The sequence below is a fragment of the Typha angustifolia genome, chromosome 5 (genome assembly GCF_048772165.1).
Source record: "Typha angustifolia cultivar Huaian chromosome 5, ASM4877216v1, whole genome shotgun sequence".
In the NCBI taxonomy this organism is placed as follows: domain Eukaryota; kingdom Viridiplantae; phylum Streptophyta; class Magnoliopsida; order Poales; family Typhaceae; genus Typha; species Typha angustifolia.
The window spans coordinates 6,286,886-6,293,720 of record NC_133243.1 but is presented as its reverse complement, the minus strand read 5'-3'; the positions used below and the strand labels follow the sequence as shown (position 1 = coordinate 6,293,720).

At 35.2% G+C, this 6,835-nt stretch overlaps 1 long non-coding RNA gene across 1 annotated transcript; it reads right to left on the bottom strand.

The window, feature by feature from the left end:
- Window positions 1-1,500: 1,500 nt before the first annotated feature.
- On the bottom strand, window positions 1,501-5,691 carry LOC140760540 (uncharacterized). The gene is made up of 3 exons (XR_012104406.1): window positions 5,566-5,691; window positions 2,234-2,488; window positions 1,501-1,856 (listed from the first exon to the last, which is right to left on the bottom strand). It is a non-coding gene; the product is annotated as an uncharacterized lncRNA (long non-coding RNA).
- Window positions 5,692-6,835: the final 1,144 nt, after the last annotated feature.

Below are 6,835 nucleotides of genomic sequence, written 5' to 3'. Positions count from 1 at the left end.
GATGCTCTCTCTCTCTCTCTGTCTCTGTCTCTGTCTCTCTCTATGTGGTCCTAAGATTGGAGATCTCCTTGTCGTTGCCGACAACACTATTACACCTCCACTTCTTGGGAATACCAACAAAGCCTTTAGGGGGCAGGCCCTGTCCGTACTGACTTGGAGAGAACTATAATTCCAAAATTGTAGTGTTAGAAAAATGAAAAGTGGCAATGTTAAATTCATATTCAAATTTATCCCAAGCACAACACGAGGCCAAACCAACCTACTTTAGTAAAGCTAAGATTTGATGATAAGTTAGGCTTGGATAAGAGAGTAGTTCGATGATGTAGCAGTTTAAAGTCTAAATTATATGACACAGCCTTTAGATTATTAAATGATTACAAAAAAGTCTCATTTAGGGCTACTTTTGTATTTTAATTTATATCATGTTAAATTTTAATAATACTACTCTTTCTTTGAGCGATTTGCAATCTGACAAAATATATTTTTTTAAATGAGGATAATGTTTATTTACGCCCCCCAAATATTTACTATTTAATTTTATTTTGGTATACAAAACTCTTAAACTATCAGAAATATTTAATCCCGAATATTGTTATCAGAAAAGATAAAAAGATAAAAATACCCTTTTACGTTAATATTCTTCTTCGTTTCTTCTCTAAAATATATGAATATTAATGTAAAAACTCTAGCAATGTGAGTCAGCTGATAACTTATAGATCGAAAACAAAATAAAAAGTAATAGAAATAGTTTAGAGCAGCAATAGTTCATGAGATGCACAAACAATAAATCAAATAGTTTTTAGTAAATTATTTTTTAAAGATATTCTCAGGATGTTCATTGTGTCAACAAGTATCCTTTTTTTTCTATAAACAATAAATAAAAAGTGTCCTTGATCCACAAGTTAAATTATCTCATCATGGTCGCAGACTTTTAGCCCATACCACCCAAAGAGTGGCTTTAATTTTTAGAGGGGTCAAAGCAAGTGGTGGGCTATGTATGCATGGTTATCTTTAGGTGCTGCTGATCGCCTACAACCTCGGACGCAGGAACTCGGGGCCAATCCGCGGCAGACATGTACTTGAATGTAGCTAGTTCCTGTCGCAAGGGCTGCATACCATCTGCTCCCTCCTCAGATTGTAGTGCAAGAGGCAAATGGAAGTGCGATTTCAGTTAAATCCCGAAAGGTGTTATCTTTTTTAAGGACGATTTAATACGTTAAAATTAAACCAAACTCAAAGACAAAATTAGACAGAGGGGTCGACAAATAAAGTCAACAATAAATACATAAAAAGACCTTATAAGGTTTTAGTAATTATAAGATTAAGCTCTTAAAACTACATACGTCTTATTTTTATATAAAAAAAAACACACATAAATTATATGGTATTTTTTTAAATATATATATATATATATATATATATATAATTATCTTAGTTTTTACTGTTAACATTTGCAAGCTTGGTTCGATCTACCCATGAGCATGATTAATGGAGAGCGTTGGAGATGCCAGCAGTGCAGGAGCTGAGAGGATAATTATATTTCCACGTCTCATGACCTCGGTCTCAAAGTTGGGTTGCTCATTACCACACCTTAACTCTCGGGTAGGTGAAGCCCAGCAAAAGCTATTCACATGAACAATGCCAATGCTGCCCACCATTAACTTCACTTCCTTACATCTGGTCCCCTTCCTTCTTTGGCAACTTCTCAGCCATCATGCATCGCTACCAACACCTTCACCATAATCGTACAGTACAATTTCAGTTTTCCAAGCATGAGTGAAGGAGTTAAAAAACCTCTGAACCCGATAGATTCGTTGTGATCTTCCTTCTTCTTCTTTCCTTTTCTTTATCTTCCTCTGCAAGAAGAATAGTGCTACCGATGAGTAGGATATCCTTAGTAACTGAGCTCAAAAGATAAAAGGCAGTACGTGGAAACATAGTGATTATAATTTGAATCCAGGTAGGACATTTTATACAGGAGTAACATCTATGAGGGCACTACAAAAGAATCCGAAACATTTTCCTTACATAGAACCCTTTAATGATGGGGTTGATATGGAACACCAATTTTGCTATTGAGAATGCATGATAAGGATTGACCCTTCAGAAAAAAAAAAAAAGGATTGCACTTATGCACGAATCTCTCCATGTTTTCTTTATCTGGTAAAGAAACCAAAAGTAGGAACTATGTGGAGAAGAGGTGATTTCTTGGTTCCTTTTAAGAGAGACCCACCAATACAGAGCAGTGCAAAGGAAAGCCTAGGCATTTAGTCGAGCCATGTTGCTTGCCTTCCATGGAATTTGAAGGAGGGACCAACCATTCTGGGAGTTTACACAAGTGGTCCCAAATGAAAAGTCACTTCCTCCTAGTGTTCCTCTCCCTTTCCTTGCACTGTATCCATCAAAACCTAATTCTCTGCTCATTTTTTGCAATTGTGAAGAAGGGAGCTCCCCCTGATAGGCACTTCTTGGACAGCCACTGCAGTTTCTGAAACAAGAATAAGAATGTTACCATTCTAACATAGTTTTCAAACTATTTACCGGTACTACAACTTTTGCAACATAAGCAGCCACATAAATTTCATTAAGTAAATTGCTCTAACAAAATGAATTCATAAAGTGGCTCTTTCCCTCAGGAACTTACTATTAATTTAGGATTACTTCTTTAGGACATTAAAATGCTTCTGCTGAAAGAAATTATCCTTAAATCTATATATCACCAAATAAATCATTTTCCCAATCGACGATTTACCTACACACTCATTTGCTGATGTGACACTTAAATATAATCTTTGATAAATTATTTGAAAACTATAGTAGATAGTAATAAGTTTTGCCATCGATAACTGATTGGTAATTTTTGCAAATTTAGCAATCAAATGATGATGACACTGCTGGTTGATGGTTAGTTTCATTAGAAGTCCATTTCTTGACCACCTTTGTCATTAATGGAACAACATCAGATGATAGCAAACTGCTTTACTGGGCCACCATTAGATAGTTCAGGTTCAACTGCATCTTTACTTAGTGCCACAAGCCAGACAAAGCGTTGTTATTTCCAGTTATGATGTTGAAATTCCTAAGATATTGATGCTAAATTATTGATTAAAGAAAAGAAAATAATAGAGGGAGTTGCCATTAAAATTCTAAAGTCAATTGACTCACAATTGTTAGTGTGCTATCAAAATTCATGACAATTGTCAGCATTGACCACTCCTCCAAGACTACTATACTTCCTTATCTAAACAACTGATGTGGCAGGTTATGCACCTCATACTACATCTGTTCTCAGAAAGAAACAGGTATGATTGATTCATCCCTGGGATCAGATACATAAATAATTAAATAGTCTTCAAACGTGGCATAAATACATTCTAATATACAATTCATGAAAGTTTCGTGAGTACAACTCTATGCTAGTTTTAGTGATAGAGAGCACAAAGAAAGGTTCATCTAATCAAACTTAGATGCCAAAAATCTTTTGATTATGAAGTGCAAAACAATGACATGATGAAAACTACATTCCTTATCTCATATTGAAGCTACGAGTCCAATTCAGCACCTCAGAAAAAGGAACTCAACAACTCTTGCAACTAATAAATGGGTTGAATTTGGAGTAACATCATTTAACATGGTTAACCAGCAAGGAATTGACAGGTGCATCATCAAACAAAGCAATCGTCTTCTACCTGTATCCAAAATGGGCTTGATGACTTAATTGGCCCATCTACAATTCCATCTAGATTTAGGGCTATAAGTTGCTTCTTATTGAAAGATTTAGATCTAATTTAAGGTAAAGCTAATAAAAAGCTTCCCTTCTTTTCTCCTAATAAGATTTCATAAATGACTTAATTCAAGTTGGATTTAATTAAAATCAATTGCTCATAAATTTTGAGAGCTCCAAATGTACATGAACTCTAACCTCCTTCTGAAATAAACAACCTCAAACTTTTGACCTACTTTTGTTCACGTTTTGCTCATGTTGATGATGAATACAATCAATACATCCTACAGAGTAACTTTAACCATGGGACAAATTGTATTTGGTGATCAGAGAAGTTTAAAATATATTAGAACATGCAAATAAATAAAATTAAATGCAACTCACTAGGCAGTTATTACTAGAAATTGCTCTAAAAATGGAAGAAATTAAGGACAAGTTGTGTATTCTTTTAGTGCCAAGGAGAATTTTGAGGTATCCTAGGATTATATATCTAGAAATATTTAGGACCTGTAATAGAGGAAGCTTCTTTTGTGAAGAATTAACCATAACTTGAAGATATTCCGGTAACAATTATACTTCAAATTCCCAAATTGTTGAGCAATCTTTTTCTTTTGGAGCAACTATTATAGTTCTCTTCTTTGGTACATTAAGGTTCCCAACCTGACCAAACATAAGATTACTAGATTCATAAATATAAAGCTTATATTTATGAATATTAAAAATATTAGATCGCCTTGACACCCGCCTTCCGTCTAGGTGCTAGGCGATGGGATGACCGCCCGCCACCTGCAATTGCCTTTTAAGATACACTGATATAAGCCTACTTGAATTAAGAATACTTTTGCAGCTGAAGAGCATAATTTTCATCTTAATATATGCAGGATCCCACCTCTAAATCCAGCACTAGCTTCAGAAAAATAAGAGTAAAGAAGAAACTTTTGCCAGAGAAGACACCAAACAGTAACAATACACCATACTTAATGGTACCAGAAAAAAGTATCTCTGCCTTGTATGACCTTTTGGAACAAAAACAAACGAGGCAAAGCTTACATTTTTCTTTGCTCATAGATTATATTAATATCAATATGGAAAATGACATGCATCTGGAAAGTTCAGAAATATATGCAATGCTCTTATTGTAGTTGGATAGGCCAGCATTACTCAAAGAGCTCTATTTATTTTGTTCATTGCTAGTTCTTAATCCACCTACCTTGCACTTGACCATTTATCAAAAGGCCCTCAATCTGGGCCAAAATGTTTCAACCATGGTATCTTTGCTGCTGTTACGAAGCTGAGTTATCTAAATCAGAATGTCAAAAGATAATTTTCTATACATCTAACGATTCTTAACATAACCATGAGCTAGAAACCCAGATCTGAAGCCTAGCCTGACAGTGTACTTTCCTCTTCACAAATAACTTTAATCTTTTTAATTCAGCTTCGTCTGATTAATAAATGAATGGCGCAACTCATTTTATTTCTACTAAAATGGATCACCTTTCCATAGACAGAAGAGAGTCATTCAGTGAAATAAAAATTTTATCAAAGTACATTCTCCTTTCCATCAGGTATAATCTTTACCTATTTCAGATAGTCTCCTTGAATGAAATAGAAATTTTGACCCATAACGCCAACAATTCCCATTCTCCAATTCTACAAAGCCATCCTCTTTCTCCAAAATCCCAACTTCCCCCAATAAACTGCATGATTTAAAACTCACTTCCAATTCTCCAAACTCGCATAAAGTAAAGGAAAAGTAATCGGGCGCTAACATTAATCCTAATGGCGGAAAGCGAGAAGAAATGCGGGCACAGATAGAGAGAGAGAGAGGTAGGAATTACCACTTGTAAAATTGTCCGAGGGTTCTGAGCTTGAGCTCCAATAACCATTCGACATTGCCGCGGTCCGTCGGAGACTCGGAGCGAAGAAACCCCTAGATACGAATCTTCGAAAACCCTAACCACAAATTTAGGAAGGGGAAGGCCGCAGGGATCAACTGCCCAATGGCGGGAAATAGAAGTGTCACGGTCTAACAGGATGGCAATCGGGTAGGATTAGCCGGTTTCGGGTAGGGTAAACGGGTTAAAATTTCTAAATAAACATATTACACGGATTATAAATAAATTATTAGATGACACAAAATATTAAATTTATATAAATTATAAAAATAATAAATATAAACGTAACTCGTTTAATAATCAAGTTAGATGACCTGAATCTAATTGATTCATATTGGGTTATCGGGTCGGGTCAAAGATTACCACCTATGGCTATGGCTGGGCTAAAGTAAATATGTAAGGCTGACAAAATAATCTTAAGTAACTCACATTCTGTGCTTAATTTAAATCAGGTTCGACTTGAGCTCAAAATTATATATATAACTTAACTAAGGTGAAGCCTTGAATTTTAAAATTTAACCAATTTAAGCTTATATTAAGCTTGAGTCTACTATTTTGATTAAAGCTCAAATTAGGCTTGAATCAAATTTCATAATAATAAGCTCGAGCTCAGGTCGAATTTTAATTAAACTAAAATTGGACTCAGGGTTGAATTTTACTAAGCTCCAACACTAAATTTAGATCAAAAATTAGTCTTAAGTGAGCTCTATCAGACTCATACTCAAATCAAGCTCAACTCATTTAGGATTATAATAGCTAATAAGGTGGGAAAGGGAAAGAGAAGAACAATAGTAAGAACTTGTTTTATTCTCCAGAAATTTTATAGCTAGCCTACACCATCAAGATAACGTAGGCTAATCAAACTCAGCATCTCTTATTAAGGTGACACAATGACTGCTTAAAATTAACTTAAATCTTTGGAGGACCAGTGCAGAGGTAGGCACAACGGCAAACTGTTTCACTTAGGCAGGCACCTTCACCATGAGTCTTCTTGGAGCACTCCGAGTTGCATGTCTCCTTTGCACACTTGCCAATATTAACGTTCTTATGACAAACGTTCTCAGGGGGGGCTATCACAAGGCCGGAAGTCTCCATCACCAACCCTAATATTATAAGCAAACAATAATAACAATGAGCAACATCATAGTTAAACAAAATATATACGTTTGCCTTTGTAGTTCATATATACTTTCTGAGTTTATACCTTCTGCAT